This window comes from Canis lupus, chromosome 18 (genome assembly GCF_048164855.1).
Source record: "Canis lupus baileyi chromosome 18, mCanLup2.hap1, whole genome shotgun sequence".
Lineage (NCBI taxonomy): Eukaryota > Metazoa > Chordata > Mammalia > Carnivora > Canidae > Canis > Canis lupus.
In genome coordinates, this window is record NC_132855.1 from 50,657,593 (window position 1) to 50,678,117 (window position 20,525).

General features: G+C 36.1%; 1 long non-coding RNA gene across 4 annotated transcripts in view; it reads left to right on the forward strand.

Moving 5' to 3' along the window:
- Positions 1 to 5,303: 5,303 nt before the first annotated feature.
- Positions 5,304 to 20,525, forward strand: part of LOC140609551 (uncharacterized) — a 164,106-nt gene continuing 148,884 nt past the window's right edge. For all 4 annotated transcript variants that reach the window (XR_012011358.1, XR_012011356.1, XR_012011357.1 and 1 more), the window contains exon 1: positions 5,304 to 5,582. This is a non-coding gene — a long non-coding RNA (uncharacterized lncRNA). The remainder of the gene's footprint in view (positions 5,583 to 20,525) is intronic.

Consider the following 20,525-nt stretch of genomic DNA (forward strand, 5'->3'; position numbering starts at 1 on the left):
AACATAAAAAGCTTCTGCACAGCAAAAGAAACAGTCAACAAAACTAAAAGACAACCTACAGAATGGGAGAAGATATTTGCAAATGACATATCAGATAACGGGCTATTATCCAAGATCTATAAAGAACTTATTAAACTCAACAGCAAAGAAACAAACAATCCAATCATGAAATTGGCAAAAGACATGAACAGAAAGTTCACTAAAGAAGACATAGACATGGCCAAAAAGCACATGAGAAAATGCTGCGCATCCCTTACCATCAGGGAAATACAAATCAAAACCACAATAAGATACCACCTCACACCAGTGAGAATGGGGAAATTAACAGGACAGGAAACAAAAAATGTTGGAGAGGATGTGGAGAAAGGGGAACCCTCTTACGCTGTTGGTGGGAATGTGAGCTGGTACAGCCACTCTGGAAAACTGTGTGGGGGTTCCTCAAAGAGTTAAAAATAGATCTGCCCTATGACCCAGCAATTGCACTGTTGGGGATTTACCCCACAGATACAGGTGTAATGAAATACTGGGACACCTGTACCCCGATGTTTATAGCAGCAATGTCCACAATAGCCAAACTGTGGAAGGAGTCTCGGTGTCCATCGAAAGATGAATGGATAAAGAAGATGTGGTCTATGTATACAATGGAATATTACTCAGCCATTAGAAACAACAAATACCCACCATTTGTTCAACGTGGATGGAACTGGAGGTTATTATGCTGAGTGAAGTAAGTCAATCAGAGAAGGCAAACATTATATGGTCTCATTCATTTGGGGAATATAAAAAATAGTGAAAGGGAATAAAAGAGAAAGGAGGGAAAATGAGTGAAAAAATCAGTGAGGGTGACAGAACATGAGAGACTCCTAACTCTGGGAAACAAACAAGGGGTGGTGGAAAGGGAGGTGGTCGGGGGGTTGGGGGACTGGGTGACATCACTGAGGGGGGCACTTGATGGGATGAGCACTGGGTGTTATGCTATATGTTGGCAAATCGAACTCTAATAAAAATATATATATAATAAATATAAAATAAAAAGTACTGGTGCAGTGCCTATGGCCATGTTAAGTCAGCACATCTTGGGACAAGTGGTTGAGAGGTGGACTAATAAACTCCTTTCTCATAGAGTTAAATTTATCAGCATGAACAAAGAATAGCAAAGTCATTTGTTTCTCTAAGCAATTAGGAGAATAAAATGTTGTGAGATTTCAAGTTTACTAAGTTAGAATATTCAATATTGAGTTTGGTAGAATTACAGCTTCAAAATTTTATTTTTAGTTTTGGGTCAAAATTAGAATAAAGTTCTAAGAGCTCATTTGTATGCAGATGAATGGCCCTTAAAAAGTGTATTACACTTACAAATATTTTATCCTTATATTTTGATATTGCGTTTTTGATTTCACATTTTCAAGAAATTTTCTGAGAAATTTTGCAATAGTAAAAAGCCACTGATTGTTAGAGGGGTTATTAACACTTTCTTTTGCCTTGTGTTTTTGATCTTCCTAATTGTTTAAACAAGAAATATATTTTCATATATCTGTATATATTTATACATATATGTTGAAATTATCTATGGTTAATAGTTTGAATAAAATTTTTAAAAAATTTTATAAAGTTTAAAAAAAAATTTTATAAAGTTTGAGAAGATCTCAAGGCTATTATTTCAGTTCTCATTTACAACAGTGTGAATTTTCTCTAAGACCTTACAAAATATGCATACTGTGAATACACGTGTGACCCATGTTAAGAGGGAGGCAAGTGATAGAATATCTGTCAAAGGCTGCTGTTGTGCTTCATGATGGGAAATATCATGTTCTGTAATATTGGAGGAAACTTTTTAACAGACTGATAATTAAACTATTTTGAAAAGTCCAAAGTGGTCTCTTTGGCCTTTCATTCTTAAATATGTGAGACTCTCAGAGATGGATGCAGGTATATGTTATTTGATCATAACTGGTAGTTACATATCCAGTGTAGAAAGTAAACTGTCCTTAGGATTTAGTAGCTTCAAAAGTGTGAATCAAGGATAACAGAATCTCATTAAATCCTTGTCCCTACAGCTGTTTTTTCTGTTTTAAAAGAAATAACTCCATTGTCTGTACAAAGGTTTTGAGATACCCTGAAGTACAATATGAATTATATTTACATTTAATATAAAGATATAAGTATTTATATATAAAATATTTATGGTATCTATCTATATAACTTATTTATATGTAAAATACAAAAAATTCCTCAAAAAAGCACAACCCAAGCTTTGGATAAGTTTAGTAAATTGCTCTGGCAAAGAGTTGGAAAAGAAAATGATAGTACATAAGGCTTCCTTTTATCTTGGATGACAAGTTTAACATAAATAGTATTTTTAAAAAGTAGAACTTAGAAACAAGAAAAGTAGTGAGCAAAGGTATGAAGAGAAAGAGCATACTGCAGAAAAATAACTGTAGCATAAAAACAAAACATGAGAACTTAAAAAGTTTTAAAATTCAAAATCCATAGACAAACAAACACTCTCCCCTTCCCCAATTCTCTGAATTTTCCTCCTTCCACTAACTGCTCCTCTAATTGTTGGGTATTAAAAAATATTGACTTCTGCATTCACTTTCAAATTCCAACACAGTTTATGATGCAAACACAAGCAAACACAAACAAAACTTTTGTTTGCAGCTGATTTTAATTTGTATAGGCAGCACACTGCTATTTTAAGTAATAGGGATGGAATATGGAGACAATGAAATAGAATTAATACATTCATAAGAATGAATCAAATTGCTCCCTAAATAAAGTCCAACAATATAAATCTTCATTTATCGTTTCATGATTGGTAGTTTCATGAGCATCAAGTGGATTCACATAAAATATCAATTTAATCTTACTCTTCTTTCTTGCTAATCATAAAATAATACATTGTAGTCTATATTTCTCATGTAACATATAGTTAAGTCTTAGCTGTGATGATACTTCATGTCCATTGTAAGAACCAAAAGCTATAATTTTAAAAAAAATACAGGACTCTAGAAACAATGAAATTCTAATACTCACTCCTTTACTAAATAGCTCTGATGCTTTGTTCAATTAATTTAATCCACTAAAAAAAAAAAAATTTAATCCACTAATTCCAAAATACTTTTTTTGTAGTCCCTGTCCTTTCATAGATTTCATGGGCCCACAGTGAACTGAATAACATGAGGGCAATACAGTAATATATTCATGAACTGCTATCAAATATTGATTTTTATCTTTCTGATATTTGTTTTGAGTCAGCCTCTATCTTCTGAAATATTAGTGATAATAATAGTTGGTAGGATTGTTTTTGCTCTTATTCTACTTTCTTGATACAATTTTTTAAATGCCAGTATTATGTTAGTTTCTCTTTTACATTCACAAATATAAATATCTGTTCATCTTTATATATATACAAGCATTTTGTATAAATATATGCACATACATACATCTATATGTTTAAGTATATATATTTTGTTACATATGTTTTTTGTTATATATATATATTTTAAAATTATTTATTTATTTGTTTATTTTGTCAACATCAAGTTCTTCCCACAAATATCTTGGGATGTCTTTTCACTCTCATTTTGCAAATAAGGAAATTTCTGCTTGGCTTATTAACTCATTTTGGATTTCACTACTTCTACTTTAAATTCAAGTTCCTTATATCAGACTACATCTATCCCTGACTTAAAGCAAAAAGCTTTAGTGAAACTATGATGATTTCTATGTTTTTAAGCATAATGCGTTTAAAACTTTGAAAAATCTACGGAAATATTTATGAGAATAATAGATTGTATTCTCAACCACCAATTATCATGGTGGTTTATTTTCATGGACAATAACATGATGGTTCTAGAAATAACTTAATGATTGATCCCTTCTAGCATATCAATTCCCCTACTAACAACATGAATGTTAAAAGGTCAACACCATTCTTGTGAAACAACAGAAGTGCCAGGTGCAGCATATAAATATAGTGGATCATAACAAAAGTTTTCAGTCTCAAGTTCCCAAGGTTTTTCCATTATTTGGTTTAATTCTGCTCATATATTTGCATCTCCTTAAAGTTTTAGTTGGTAGAATAAATTCTGTAAACCCAACAGGAGAATGACCAGGTCAACTGCATCCAGAGATGTCTGTCCCTTATTTCTTCTGTGTCCAAACTCAGGCAATGAATAATCACAATATAAGTTGGAGGACCATATTGTGCAAAACTGCAGCCCTAGTATGGTGTCGGTATATCCAGGAATTTCTGCAGTTACTTCAGGAACACCAATAACCATGAAATATAAATATTTGAGCAAACCCAAATGACCAGAAAATACCTATGGCATGTATTGCATTGTGTTATGTCATCAAGTAAGAGATGCACAAAAAACAAAACAAAACAAAACAAAACAAAACACCACAATTCGTAGAAAATTCAGCTATATCTTTGAAGGTTAAGCAGTGACCACAGAGGATATTATTATTTGAAGAATATTCTTCTTGATATTTGATATGCTTCTCTTCTCATATATTTCAAAACACAGCTATTTACAATCCTTCTAATCTGATGGAGTGCAATAAAGTGTAACGTTGAAATATTGTCTGTTTCAACAAATGCATAAACAGATAAGTTAATATTTAGTGATACTGAGAGCATCAGTAGCTTGCTGTGGGTGTGCACATATTTCCACGTTATAAAAGAGAGCAAAAAGGTCATATATATAATCAAAAACATTCCATACACATTACTCACTCGTATTATTGTTGAACATCTCTATGTCATGCTACTTCACTACTTTTTTTTTTTTTGTTTTAACTGTTTTGCATGGCACTCTTTTTTTTTTAAGATTTTTTTATTTATTCATGAGAGAGAGAGAGAGAGAAAGATTGAGAGAGAGAGAGAGAGAGAGAGAGAGAGGCAGAGACACAGGCAGAGCAAGAAGCAGGCTCCATGCAGGGAGCCTGATGTGGGACTTGATCCCGGGTCTCCAGGATCACACCCTGGGCCGAAGGCGGTGCTAAACCACTTAGCCACCCAGGCTGCCCTGCCTGGCACTCTTAAGAATAAAATAAATGATTTCAACTCAGGACTTCCAGACTCCTGAGAAATAAAATAACTGAAAAATATAACAGAGATAGAAAAAACAATGGCACTGTTGGAATTCGCCTTGTTGGTAGATTAATAATGACCATAAATTCTTTGTTATTCTTCCATATGAGAGGTGTAGTTTAATTCCAAACTGGTCTCGATAGCTTGCTCGGCCAATACAGTCAGACAATGTGATGATGTAATAATATGATGTTCTCAGACTTGATTAGGTTACAAAAAGCCTTGTATCTGAATCTCTTGGAGCACTTGTTCTGGAGAAAACTAACAACCATGTAGGAAGACTGAAAACTTTACTTTTGAGAAGCCAAAGCACATGAAAAGAGGCCATGAATAGTGTGATGCCAGAGTAAGAGAAAAAGAAGATGAGAAGGGGTCAGATCTTTAAAGTGCTGGGTATATGAGTGAAGAAGTCCTCTTTGAAGTGAAAACTCCAGCCCTATCTACTTCATATGGTCCTATAGATCAGTGATCAAACCACCAGGTGAGTTCTGAATCAAATTCAAATTCTGAATCCATAAATTTGTTAGCAAGACAAAAAGATTATTTTAAGACACTAGCAGTTTGTTTTGCAGCAATAGGTAACTGGGACAGGCTTCATAATTCCAAATCCCTACTTGGGTTTCACCTTGGTCTTGCAAATCTGCCAACCCTATGGGAATCATATAAAGTTAGAGCAAAATAGTTTTAATGTTCATGTTGTTCAACACTTTATTGATAATAAGAATGAGGTAAACACAAGTGAAATGACTTGAACACGTCCACATAAATATTTGGTGACTACCAGAGCTGGAACTAAAAACCACAGATTCCTGGGTCTGGCAGACCTATTTCCATTCACTTTACAGAATATCAAATTATTTCTTTTAAAAAATCCAGAATTTTAATGTCTTTTTCCTCCTAAGGAATTCCTGAGAAAGTATATGCAGATCTGAAAAATTACTTTTATTTAATGATGGGAATTGAACTGGTAAAATTATATCAACCAGGATAAAAGTATAAAGTTTTCATAGTACTTTATTTTTATTTTAGAGTCACTAGATCTATATTGAAATATTTGGTTATTTTGAAGGAAATTATATGCAGGATAATTTTGATAATCAGTGATTAATAATGCATCAGGTGATATTTAAGATGTCAATGTAGAATAAAGAGGGAAACAGCAAATTATCTGTATGGAGGCACAGATGACTTTTTGGAGTAAGAAATATAACTAGGTTTAGTAAAGTATCACCAGAAGATAGATGAGAATGGGCTTGGGGCATTCCTGGTTGACAGAATGGCATAAAGAAGGCAGTCACAAGTCAACTAGACTGGCGTATTCAGAAAATCATAAGGGATTTAATATAATTATCTCATATGGTTTAAATGAAGAGAATGACAAGATGGGAAGAAGATGGACAGTAGTAGTTGAGCAGCCTGAAATGTTTTTAAGAAGAGGACATATATGGTTGGGCTACACTGAGAGACCACCTTGGTGTTTAGGTGGAGAAACTGGTAGGAAAAAGGAAAGGCTGGAGAAAGGTCTTCAACTAGGTAGCTCTCAACAGACTACATTCAAGAGATAATGAAGACCTGAAATCAGTGGTAGTGGTAGTGGGCTAGAGAAAGAGAATATCTGAAAAAATAAAAGGGAGAAATTACAAGGTAATGGTGATCAGCCAAATGGATAACTGGGATCAGGGAAAAGAGTAAGTTTAAGATGATGCCCAGACTTCTGGTTTAGAAGCTTTACTGGATGACTGGTTCCATGAATATACCTAGGGATTATAGGAAAGAAGGAAGTAAGCCAGGAAGGAAGGAATACATAAATAAATATTTAGAATTAAAAATAATTCAGTTTGAGATCCAATTTTAATCTATGGAATAATCATATAGCTATGTTTATCACTCCACTATGAAGCCTTTTCTCAACTCTCATTCCCGAAATGGAGCCAAATGCTTCCTCCCTTATACCAGCTCTATTTCTCTGCACATTTCTGCTTGTATCCATTAACAATTTCCATGATATATTTTAATTACATTCATACATCAATATTTCCTTCTATATTACCAGTTATTGAAGATTACAGATTATATGTCTCATAACAGGTAATTTTTCAAATCTCTCAGCCTGGGACTAAAGTCATGTCACAAAATAATAGCAAAGTAATTTTTTTCCTGATTTATCCTCCTACCACTTATGTAGCTCCAATTAGAGACCTTTAGCTTCAAAAATGGGTTTCTGAAACATCTCATAAAAGGCACCTTTTTCCCATATCCATATGGCCCAGTATGCTCCCGGCATATTTCCATATGCTCCAGTATTTTGCCAGTCACTCTGTTTTCTGCCAAGTATACCATTCATCTTTACAGCTGCTACATAGCAACATTATCTGGGGGTACTGGGAAAGATCCACAAGAGTAGCTCATCTGATTTTCTCTCCACATAAATCTCCTGCATTCCTACTCTGCTATGTCAGAGTTAAGCCTTCTCCTGGGATTGAAATTCCTTGAATGTGGAGAGCATTATTAGGCTATAGTATATTACACTTTTGGAATATCTTGGTTTTTTAGTTTGATCCTATCACCACAGTGCAAATAAAGTCCTACAGACAAGCTGTAGAATGTGTAAAATGTGTAAAAGTATCACACATTCTTGCCCCTCAGGGTCAAGTTATTGAAGACTTTTTATTTTTATTATTTTGAGAAGAGAGAGACGCAGAGAGAGACAGAGAATGAATAGGGAGGAGGAGAAGGAGAGAGAGAATATTAAGCAGATTCCACACCCAGCTCAGAGCCCAATGCAGGGCTTGAGCTCATGGCCCTGAGATCATGACCCAAGCTAAAATCAAGAGTCAGACACTTACCAACTGAGCCACCCAAGTGCTTCAGGCTTTTAAAATATCTTATCTCAAGAGAAAGTCATTTCAATTCCTATCTAATTAGGTCTATACCTTTAACAGCTATTTCCCATTTCCTGAGCCTGTGTGGATATAGGCAAAATCAGCAGAAGCTGCTTATTACAGAGCAGCAAGGATATAAGGAGGCTTTGCCCATGTAGTATCTACAAACTCAGAGAATTTCTCCAGGGTCTATTACTTCACATATGCATTAAACTCTTTTCAGTCCTATTATACACCCTCGTTTATATCTCACTTGGTTTCTCTCTGCTTATTCCATTTACACTTATGACTTGGCCTACCACAATTAGTTCCTATTTCATTGCATGATGCTGCCTTTCATACCAATGCCCGCAATTTCACATTTGATGACAACTCACAGACCAGCTCCATCACAATGATTATTTCTAATTTACTTTAAAAAGGGGTTAATCATTTTACCAACCATTCCAAACCATTGGCCATCCCTCCCTTACTTCCTTGCACTCGCTCATTTCCCACCTTCAGAAGGTTGCAGGCATCTTTCTGACTTTCATCACCCATCAGTAACAAAAGAGAATATACAGGTATATTTTACAGTTTTCCTATTATTCATTGTTGCAGACTTAGTGCTATTGTGTCCTCACAAAGCCCGATTAAATGGTTCATCATCAAGTCAGCCCAACTGGTGGGCGGGTCTGGCTGGACTAGATTCTAAAACTGAGCCATTTTCCTTGCCATGTGCCTGAAGGGCTCCTGTTAAAACCTTTGTTTTAAATGCTTTCTCTATTTTTTCTGTATCTCTGGATATAGGTATTCAAATACTAAGTTCTCTTCTATAAAGCAGGAAATCTGTTGCGGAATTTACCTATCTTGACTGGGTTTCTTCTGTGTGACCCAATCTGAATATCTGTTTCTATTTCTTCCGACTGTAAACAACCAGAAGTCATAATTCGTCACACTTGCAAAACCTGTTATTCGTCAGTGAATTTTCCTTTAAATGCATTAAATATGGGTTCATCTTTCTGCCTACTGTATGATGCCAGAATCTGGTGATTATGTTTCACTTGCCACTCAAAGCCTTCCTATTACCAGGTAGTTGAATGCTTTCTATGTGGGTATCCCACCACAGGAAAGCTGTCATTGTTTTGGACTTTTGTTATTTCTTCCCCATACCGTGTCCTGCCTCAATTTATACCATTTTTTTTAAAGATTTTATTTATTTATTCATGAGAGACACACAGAGAAAGGCAGAGACATAGGCAGAGGGAGAAGTAGGCTCCCTGTGGGGAGCCTGATGCAGGACTTGATCCCAGGGCCCAGGGATCATAACCTGAGCTGAAGGCAGAGGCTCCACCACTGAGCCACCCAGGTGCCCCTATACCAAGCTATCTAACAACGCAGACTCTTACACTCTAATTTTGAAAATCATATTTTTATACAAAAGTCTTATAATTAAGCAACAATAATTTCAGAATAAAATTATGGACAATATTTTGGGAGATATTGTTCAATTTCCTTTGGATACAATGGCTTAGAGTTCAACTTTCTTTTAACTTTTCTATCTCCCAGCTTTTGTAAGGTTAATTCATGGATACACACACAAACTCACACACACTGACATCATACATACATACTTTACTTCAAAGTGGTGACAACAAATCAGTCCGATTAAGTCAATGGATCCTGACTTTGAAAAACACTGTCAATTTTCAGGGTCAAAGGGATGATCTGGCTTCCTTGGGCAGTGCTGACTCAAGATAAAAGATAGATATGAACTTATACGAGCTCTGAAATTTGAACAAAACAAATTTATCAGTGGTAAACCTTATGAAATGTTCCTCAACGAACATTGGGAGCACACAGCAGGTGGATTTAGAGACTTCAGTCTATATTGCATTCGATTTCGACTGTTTCCTTTGTGTTGTTCCCCATTTAGATATTCTTTTCCACAAACTGAAATTAAACAGAATTATTTGGTTATCACATAAGGAATCAATTTTTAATGAAGTGTGAATTTGGGTAAATCACGTAGTAAATGAAGACTTTATTTCCTCGCCCGTAGAATTAGGGAGTGATTAAAAAAAAAAAGAAGAATTAGGGAGTGATACCGCCCAAGGTGCAGAGGAGGAGGAAAGACACTGAGCGGCTCTACTACTGGAAGTTGGGCAGAGAACCCGAGTTGTCGGAGGAAGTGCCCGAGGGTGCATCGCACCTGGTAAACAGCTTAGTCACTTAGGCTAATGCTTTCTTCTATATTGTCATTTTTAAAAAATTTGTGTTGGGTTCATAACTTCAAAAATTGTAGGGAGAGGTAAGATTGAGGTGTAGCAGGCCCCCCGAGGACCGCCTCAGGAAAATCAGTTCTTGTTTGCTGTCTGTGCCCCGCGACCACCCACAGCCACGTTGCTGCCAGAGCGGAGGGCGGGACAGGTGGGCGGCGCCGAGCTCTGGGCCCCGCGACGGTGAGCGCAGCTGGGGGGGGCGGGGGGGGGCGCAGGGCCGCGATCCCCGATCCTCCGCGGACAGCCCCGCAGACGCGCACCGCGCGGAGCCCCAGGCCCCGTTGGGTGCAGGAGGGACCTGACTGGAAGCGGAGACACAGGCCAGAAGAGACTGCAACGAAACAAGGCCAGAGTCCGGATAAAGCCCCACATTGGCAAATCTGAGACAATCTGAGACCAAGGGCCTACCTTCCCAGACCAGCGCGGGAGGGGGAGGGGGTGTCGCGGGGGGGCGGGGACCCCGGGGCCGAGGGGGGGGCCCGCTGGGGGCGCCGTAGGGGGTGTACCGCGGGGCCCCGCCCTGCCTCCGCCACGTGACTGGCACGTGAGCCGCGCTTCTGGACGAGCAGAGCGCTGGGGGGGTGGGGAGTGTCGGATCCCGCGCCCGCACGGCTGAGCTTCGGGTGGAGGCAGAGCGACGGCAGCGGGCGCCTGCGGCTGGGGCTGCGGCTGGGGCTGGGGCTGGGGCTGGGGCTGGGCAGGAGGACGGAGCTCCGCTGCTGAGCTGCCCTGCTGAGCTCTGACCTTCAGTTGCCTCGGGGCACCTCTCATGGCCATTTGGTTGAGCCCCCATTCCAGGTCTCCCGGGTTGCAATTCAGGCTGTGAAGAAAATGATTTGTTTTCTGGCGAACGGGTCTTTTCTCAAATTTTGGCGTCCGCATTTTTGAACATCATGATGTAAGCCCCATGTCCCCTATCCTGCCAGCGCAGTGTCATGCATGAAGAGGTTTTGAATGTGACCATGGATTAAAATTAAATTTGTGAAATTGCAGCCCACCCTTGAGGTAACCGGAGATAGCTGGGATTTTCCTGAACTGCGATTAGGAGCTTTTGTTCCATTTTGGCAGAATGCTCCTTCAGAGAATCAGGGAGTTTCTGAGGCCCTCAAGCCTGAGATCCCTTTTTAGCCTTAATGGAACTATTCTGTGCCTGGCACTGCCCTGGGCACTGCCACGGAATCCAGACACTCGGATGTTTATTACAGTCTCTTTTTCCAATAAAGTAAAGGGGCCTAGGGAAAAAAAAAATGACCTACAGGTCTTCTCTTTGCATATAAAGAACACAAAAATTATTGTAATTTGATAGCATTCACATAGTGACTCCATATGCTTGTGGAGAAAGAAAAATGTTTTGTTTTGAATTTTAGTATAAGTTATTTTTGTGCAAAGTTCACAAGGAAGTATACTTCTTTTGGATGGTTGCATATTTTTAAATGAATTATATCGCTTATTGAAAATGGAGGACAGTGTTATATTTTTAGATGTCAAACTTTCTTTTGAGTATATTTATGACGGTAAAAGAAGTATAATTTGATGTGGAATAGTGTTCTAGATCCGATTTTAACTAAATGTGAAGTTTCTGGAAGTATTACCAAGAAACAAGTACCCAACATTCAGTAGTAAACAACATATGGAACTTTAGCCAAATTAAAAACAAAAAAAAACTTTGGTTATGTGTTAATCTATTTTTGTTTTAACTCTAATATTAGTTAACAGTCATATTCTGAGTATGACAAACCATATGAATCAGCATGAGGCAGTCTGATCAATAGCTTGGTTACTGATCTTAATTAATCTGAGAAGAAATGTGTTTTATACCAAAAGGGTGCTTTAGGTATGCCAATGAAACTATAAGCTGGTAGGTAAATGTTTATTCCAGCTGCAGTTCCTTGATGGATACATGATCTACTCAAGAACCATTCTAGAAAATAAACTGAAAAACATTATTATAAAAAATTAAATTTTTTACTTCTCAATATATGATCTGGTTACTATGGAAACTCACAATCTGGCCTGGAAGCAATTAATTTTTCAGAAACACATTCCCCAGTCTGGTGGTACAGTATCTTCAACAATCATAAAACTAAGCGCCCTAATATTTAGTCACTCATTTAAAATGATGTTTTAAAAATTACTATTTCATAGTATACCTTTTCTAATGTAGTATTGATATGCTGGGTATATAATATAATTCAGAATCCAGATGAGCTAGATAGTTAAGTGAGAAAACAAACCTTTCCTCAACATAATTAGGGGTAAGCAAAACTTAGGTAAATTAAGGAAAAATTAAGCTTTACGGTTACAAAGAGATGCCCTTCAGCATTATATATTACCTCAAAATTAGACTTGGAATGGGATATTGGAAAACTGGCCATTCCCTTCTGGTAAATTATTTTTTAATATTACTAATCAATAACAGCAATATAAAAATGCACACATTATGTCTGTAATTTCATATGAGCTACATAACAACCTTGTCACAGAGTTGTGAAATATGATGATGATGAGCTTCATTTTAAAAGTAATAAAACACATTAAAATAATTTAAGGCATTTTGCTCCAAAGGGCACCAGTGTTCAACAACTTCTAAGTAGCAGAGTAGGTATAGTACCATTTCCAAGGCTATGCTGTGTCAGCTGTGAACTCAGTGGTAGAAGTGCATATAAAGAAGCCTCTTCTATTTGCGGACATGGAGCTATGTTATGTGACACACAATTAAAACCAGGGTATGGGATGAAGCCTAATTATAACAGTGCCACTAAGATAAATTCAATATGCTTTCTCCTTCCTCATTTACAACTTCAGTGTATTTATTCAAGAGTGAAGGAAACACATTTACTGAACACATTCTATGTGCCTGGCATGGTTTCTGACATTTTTATCTATTGGACTTCATCTTGGGCAAAAAAAACTTTTAAGATAGATTTAATTTTAATTAAATTTGAAATATAAAAGATGTGCAGGTAGTTTTCACTATTTTCAGATAATTGGTACTAGAAAGGGGCAAAATAAAAAGGGATGAAATGCCATAGTAATTAGCAACAATAAGCTTGAATTGGGACTTTACATTAAATATTTGAAAAATTAAAAGTAACACTTAACCTTACATACAATGAAATATAGGTTATAACTTTAGTTTTTGCCTTATATTTATTAAACTGTGTATAATAAGATATATTTAATAAAATAGGTATATTTATGTGTTTAACTTGGGGCATAATTGTTATGAAGAAATATTTCATGCTATGATATATTTGATGTCATGTTTGATTTGTAAAATAACATAAAGAGAACCTGTTCGCAAAAATACACTTTGGGAAGTTTTCACTTTTCTCGAAGTCCTTTCTTAATCCTGTGATTTTAAAATAATTTTGTTTTGAAGCACTTTTACTATTTTTAGATGTTTCTTTTTCAGACTTTATCATATCTAATACTGAAATATCCTTTGTTTAACACCTTTGGGTTTAATTTGAGTGGTTTTTAGCTTAATTTTAATCAAGTTTATCATATTGTATAATTTTTGGATCATTAGAAGATTTTCTTTGCAGATAATTTGAATTGATTTTTTTTTATTTCAAGTCACCCAATGATTAGTTATTGAGTCCTGACTGTAAACTATGTGTCTGGCACTGTTTTAGGTTCAGGGATGAAAATTAGTGTCCTTTAACCAGGTGGAGCATATATTTCATTTGGGGAAAGCAAATACGCAATATATGAATTAATCAGCTTATAAGACAAACTCAGGTAATGATAATTGCTATGCAAATGTATTATGGTAATATGATAGAAATTGACTAGGGGTTAGTGGGGTTGCTGGTGTGGCTGACGTATTCAGGAAAGATTTATTGAGCTTACACTAAAATGATGTGAAGGGATCATTTGAGGCTATTAAGAAGAGTATTCTAAATATAGAAACTAGCAGGTAGAAAACTGTTGGATGGGAACAGAGCCACTGTATTCTATGAGCAGGGTAAGGATGTGTGTAGATAGAGTGTGCAGAAGGGAAGTTAGAGAGGTTAGAGTTAGGCACTCTGTTAGGTAGAATATGATTGGCCATAATAATGAGTTAGATTTTATGCTGATTGAAATAAATGTTTTGGGGGGTTTTATAGGGAAAGAATACAGTCTATTTTTTAAACAATTAAAAGGATTTTAAAAGGATTACTTTGGCTGATATATGGGAGAAAATAATGGTAGCAGAAATAGTAATTAGAAGACTGTTGTATTAAATTAGGAGTGAAATTATAATAAAATGGGTAAGTATGGTAGCAAGATACACATGATTTGTTTGTAATCAGAACATAGTTGGAAACTAAAGCAAATAGGATATAATAATAGATAGATTAGTGACGCCTGGGTGGCACAGCGGTTGAGTGTCTGCTTTCTACGCTCAGGGTGTGATCCTCAGTCCTGGGATCGAATCCCACATGGGGCTCCCTGCATGGAGCCTGCTTCTCCTCCCTCTGCCTGTGTCTCTGCCTCTCTCTGTCTCTCATGAATAAATAAATAAAATCCTTTAAAAAATAATAGATTATATAAAAGATAGATTATGTGAGAAGCAGAAGAATCAAAGAGTATTCCTAAGTTTATGGGAAAAGGAACTCACTGCCTGATATTTGCATTTACTGAAGTGAGAAGACTTGGTTAAATCCAAGACCTAATGTTTCTCTTTGACAAAGTTATACCTCCAAGCAGAGAAGGTTTGTAGATAGTTGGGTATAAATGAAGATGGCTAAAGCTATAAATATGAAATCAGTCATCAGCATGCAGATAACCTTTAGAAACATGTAGATATTGGGAACAAATGATAAGAAATTATCTTCAATGACTGCTAAAATGACTGGGTGAAAAAGTTGAAAGAAAACCTTATAATGTTTGGATATGATCTGAAATTGATCAACTTTAACTGTCTAAAAAGATAGACATGATATTCTCTTTATTTGAAATGCATAGCAACTAAAAATAAATAGCACCACATATGAAATGTTCCTTTCTAAAAATTTAACATGAATCTCATTATATCTCTTGGTCTAGTTGAGTTTACAGAAAGAATTGGGGATGCAATTAGCCAAATAGAAGATGTTAGAAATTCTATAGGACTAAAAACTAGTTTCCTTAAGAAGAGAATTGGGGAAAAAAGGAGAAAGAGCTATTCTAGATTAAAAATCTAAAAGACATGTAAATAAAGCTCAATCCATAGGATTTATTATGATCTTGATTTTTTAAAAAAGCAAATATAAAAAAATAGTTATTGAAATTGGATAATCAGAGATTTTAACACTGACAAGATATAAGAAAAATAACTTTTATGGCAATACTTCAAACAAAAACCTCTGAATTATTGAAGGGAGAAATGACATATGCCTGGTTTAAAATGGTCCAGCTTTGTGTGGGTAGATAATAGGCATGATAAATGAACCAAGATTCATCCTTTATTGGCCATTATGAATCTGGATTATAAAAAAAGATTTATGAATCTTTTATCTATGCTTGAAAATTGCCATGATAATCATATTTATGCATAAACAAAAGAGTAAATACATAAAATATTAAAATATAAAGCTATGGAAAACCTAAGAAGAACATAGAGGAAAGGGTTGAAGAGAAAACCTTGGAGGAGCTCAAGCATTTAAGAATTGAAGAGTCACGAAGTAGCTGAGAAGGACTGTTAGGTATGTTGGAGGGAAGCCAGATAAATGTCATGTCATTGCATCGAGAGGGATGTGTGCGTGCATGTGTGTGTTTTAAAGATAATGAAGGGAGTAGTCAGGAGTGCAAAATGCTTCTGAGATGAGGACTGAAAATTCACCATTAGACAAAACACGATATTGGTAAAGTGTCATTTTTAAGACCAGTTTCATTGTGTTGCAGAAAAAAGAATATGAATGGAGTGGTTTAGAAGAGAATAGGAGATGGAAAAGGGCAGACAGCAATATGGACAACTTTTTAAGGGAATTGAACTGAGACATGAGGAGGCAACCGAATTCTGCTATGTGATAAATAATGTGTGTTTTTAAAAAATTGGATGATATCTAAGCAAGTCTGTATACCCACAAAGTACTGCAGTAGAATAAAAGGAAAGTGCTAATATACTAAAGATGGAGAGAATTACACGGAATAGTTTCTTTTGATGGAAAGGATAGGATTCTGCATATAAATAATGATACGAACATAAATACTTTTTGTGATCACAGAACAGAAAGGAAGACCAGCACAGGTAGATACAGATTTGGTGGTAGAAATAATAAAATCACTTGTATCTAATAACATCTTTTTGTCCATAAAGTATGATTGAGCTATAGATTGGACCTTTCAGGAGAAAGATTGGGAAATTGCTATATCAAAAAATGAAAAAAAGCAATTTCCGTGTAGCAGTGTGATTGTCAGTCTTTAATGCTTATTTGAGATTGGTGGCTACAAATTTGAAGCAAGCTAGTATGGTCAGTGTAGTTTGATATTCTCCAGAAGTACTCAGTTGCTTGATTATAAACATGGGGTAAGCCTACAGTTTGGATCAAAGAGGTTTGACATTTTTTTGCTGGTCAACACAATAGTAGAAGAAAGACCAAGGAAGTTAGGGATGTTTGCAAGGATGTATAACCATGTGGTAATGGTTTGACAGTGTGAGAGAGGTTGGTTAGCTGTTGGCATGAGCGTACTGGAGTAAGTGAACTGGAAAGATGAGAGTGGTGGTCAGAAAATGGGGTGTTGAAAAGTGCAATTTGAGGGGTAGCAGGGTGGCTCCATTGGTTAAGCATCTGACACTTGTTTTTTGCTCATGTCATGATCTCATGATCGTGGGATTGAGCCCCGCACCAGGCTCTGTGTTCAGTAGGGGAGTCTACTTGAAATTCTGTCTCCATCTTTCTCTGTCTCCCCGCCCCATACTCTCTCTCCCAAAATAAATAAATCTTTTAAAAAAGTATTGTTTGAGGGATAGTGCTGCTATTAATATTAACAATTTATATTAATATAACTATACAGCATTTAAATGTAATTTATAATGTATTAATAATATATTGATTATTGATATATTGAAGATAAACTCAACCTAATAAAGATATGAATGGGTGATTGAAATTAGATTAAGGAAAATTTGCTTGAGGAATAGGAAACCAAGAAACTAAGAAACTGAAAAACAAGTTTTCAATTTATCATTTACATGGTTACTGATATAACCAAAAAAAGATACCAAAAGTGGTGGTCAAAGAGAAGACGTTTTAGTTGAAGACAGCAACATATTTTCAAAGATCTGACCTTTATGAAGGAGGAAGAAGATAAAAAAGAAAAAGTCACAGTAGGAAAAAGTAGGGGAACAAGAGTATCATGTAACATATAAAAAACTTCTGTAGATTCTGATGTATGTGAAGGGGAAAAAGTGGTTTCCTTTAGCCTAAATTTGAGTGGACTACAAGGGAACATTATGTCCTTGTTATATGGCTAGATATTACTTGTAATGACAAGATATAAAGAAAACAAAAGTAGAGAACATTATGTCCTTGTTATATGGCTAGATATTACTTGTAATGACAAGATATAAAGAAAACAAAAGTAGAGATTTTTGAGAATATCGTGTGGGGGGTTTGATGAAGACAGATTTTGAATCCTAGAAGCATGTTGCAAGAGACCGAGATTGATAAAATGTTAAGTGTGACAACTGGGATCAGATAGAGATATATGTAGTGAACAATATGGGGATGGCCATCCTAGAAATTGAATCACCAGGATGAATATTCTTTTTATGGTTAATGAATGGAGACCAACAGAACAGTAAGATGGAATGGGGGCAACAGTTTTTTAAGGAGAAAGAGAAATAGCCAAATATGGTTGATATGGGTTTTGATAATTTTAAGGAAGAAATGAGAAAATAGTTCTCAGGCAGCTGGTAAGTTTTGCATAGTTGTTTTTTCATTTCAGATCAGAAATGAAAGTAAATCTTGATTTCTATATTCTTTTTGACATACTACTGATCTCAGCATAGCATTTTATTTGTTTGAAACCAATAAATATCTTGTTGTCTGTTACTTAATTTCCTCCCTTTTTAAATTCACTTCTATTTATTGTATTTCGTAGCACTGAACCTTGCTTACCTATTGCTTTACCTTATTTGTCCTATTATTGCCAGCAAAGTTTTATCACAACAGACACAGTGATAAACACTGATGTCTGTTAAAAAATAGGATCAAATAAAGCATCATTCCTATGCTGTTACCTCAGGAGAGCTGTGAGATATTCAGTATAAAGGACAAAAGTGTCAAGATGGTGGACCGGGGAGTGTGGTAGGCAGATGTTTTCTTTTTTCTTTTTTTAAGATTTTATTTATTTATTCATGAGAGACACAAAAAGAGAGGCAGAGACACAGGCAGAGGGAGGAGAAGCAGGCTCCATGCAGGGAGCCAGATGTGGGACTCCATCCCACACTCTGAGCCAAAGGCAGACGCTCAACCACTGAGCCACCCAGGCATCCCAGCAGATGTTTTCTAACTTCTGATTTGGTACTAATTCTGGAAGGGGCCGGATAAGTTTGTGCTTTTGATATAAAAAACAATAGTAGAATATCTATATGTTTGCTTATTCGCCACATAATTCCAAAAAAAGAAAAATCTTTAGGTGACTTCCAACAGCATTTACTATATAATAAGATAAAAACGAAATTTGGATTCAATAATGCATGGCTATTAAATACGGATAAATGAAAAAAAATAAAAAATAAATACAGATAAATGTTTAGATCTACACTTTAAAACATTATAAAATAGATGTATTTATCCATAGTAAGCACTATAATAAATTTTTACCCTAATGGCTCTTTCTTCTGAAGAGAACATAAAATAAAATAATAATTAAATGAAAGCAAAAATATCTTAAGTCCCAATAGTTCATTTGTGCTTTGGTTTCCCTTGCCTTCATAGACGTATCTTGCAAGAAGTTGCTGTGGCCAAGTTCAAAAAGGGTGTTGCCTGTGTTCTCCTCTAGGATTTTGATGGATTCTTGTCTCACATTTAGATCTTTCATCCATGTTGAGTTTATCTTTGTGTATGGTGTAAAAAAATGGTCCAGTTTCATTCTTCTGCATGTGGCTGTCTAATTTTCCCAGCACCATTTATTGAAGAGACTATCCTTTTTCTAGTGGATAGTCTTTCCTGCTTTGTCGAATATTAGTTGACCATAGAGTTGAGAGCCCATTTCTGGGTTCTCTATTCTGTTCCACTGATCTATGTGTCTGTTTTTGTGCCAGTATCACATTGTCTTGATGACCACAGCTTTGTAGTACAACTTGAAATCCAGCATTGTGATGCCTTCGGCTGTGATTTTCTTTTTCAATATTCCTCTGGCTATTTGGTTTTTTTTCTGAATCCACACAAATCTTAAGACTATTTGTTCCAACTCTCTGAAAAAAGTCCATGGTATTTTGATAGGGATTACATTGAACATGTAAATTGCCCAGGATAAAAAGCTGCTCAGCAAAAGAAACAACAAAACTAAAAGACAACCAACAGAATGGGAGAAGATATTTGCAAATGACATATGAGATAAAGGGCTAGTATCTAAGATCTATAAAGAACTTACTAAACTCAACAGCAAAGAAACAAATAATCCAATAACGAAATGGGCAAAAGACATGAACAGAAATTTCACCAAAGAAGACTTACACATGGCCAACAAGCACGTGAGAAAATGCTCTGCATCACTTGCCAAAAGGGAAATACAAATCAAAACCACAATGAGATACGACCTCACACCAGTGAGAATGGTGAAATTAACAAGACAGGAAACAACAAAGGTTGGAGAGGATGTGGAGAAAGGGGAACCCTCTTGCACTGTTGGTGGGAATGTGAGCTGGTACAGCCACTCTGGAAAACTGTGTGGAGATTCCTCAAAGAGTTAAAAATACAGCTACCCTATGACCCTGAAATTGCACTGCTGGGGATTTACCCCAAAGATACAGGTGCAATGAAAAGCCGAGACACCTGCACCCCAATGTTTATAGCAGCAATGTCCACAATAGCCAAACAGTGGATGGAGCCTTGGTGTCCATCGAAAGATGAATGAGTGAAGAAGATGTGGTCTATACATACAATGGAATATTACTCAGCCATTAGAAATAACAAATACCCACCATTTGCTTCGACGTGGATGGAACTGGAGGGTATAATGCTGAGTGAAGTAAGTCGATCGGAGAAGGACAATTATTATATGGGTTCACTCATATGGGGAATATAAAAAATAGTGAAAGGGATTATAGAGGAAAGGAGAGAAAATGAGTGGGAAAAATCAGAA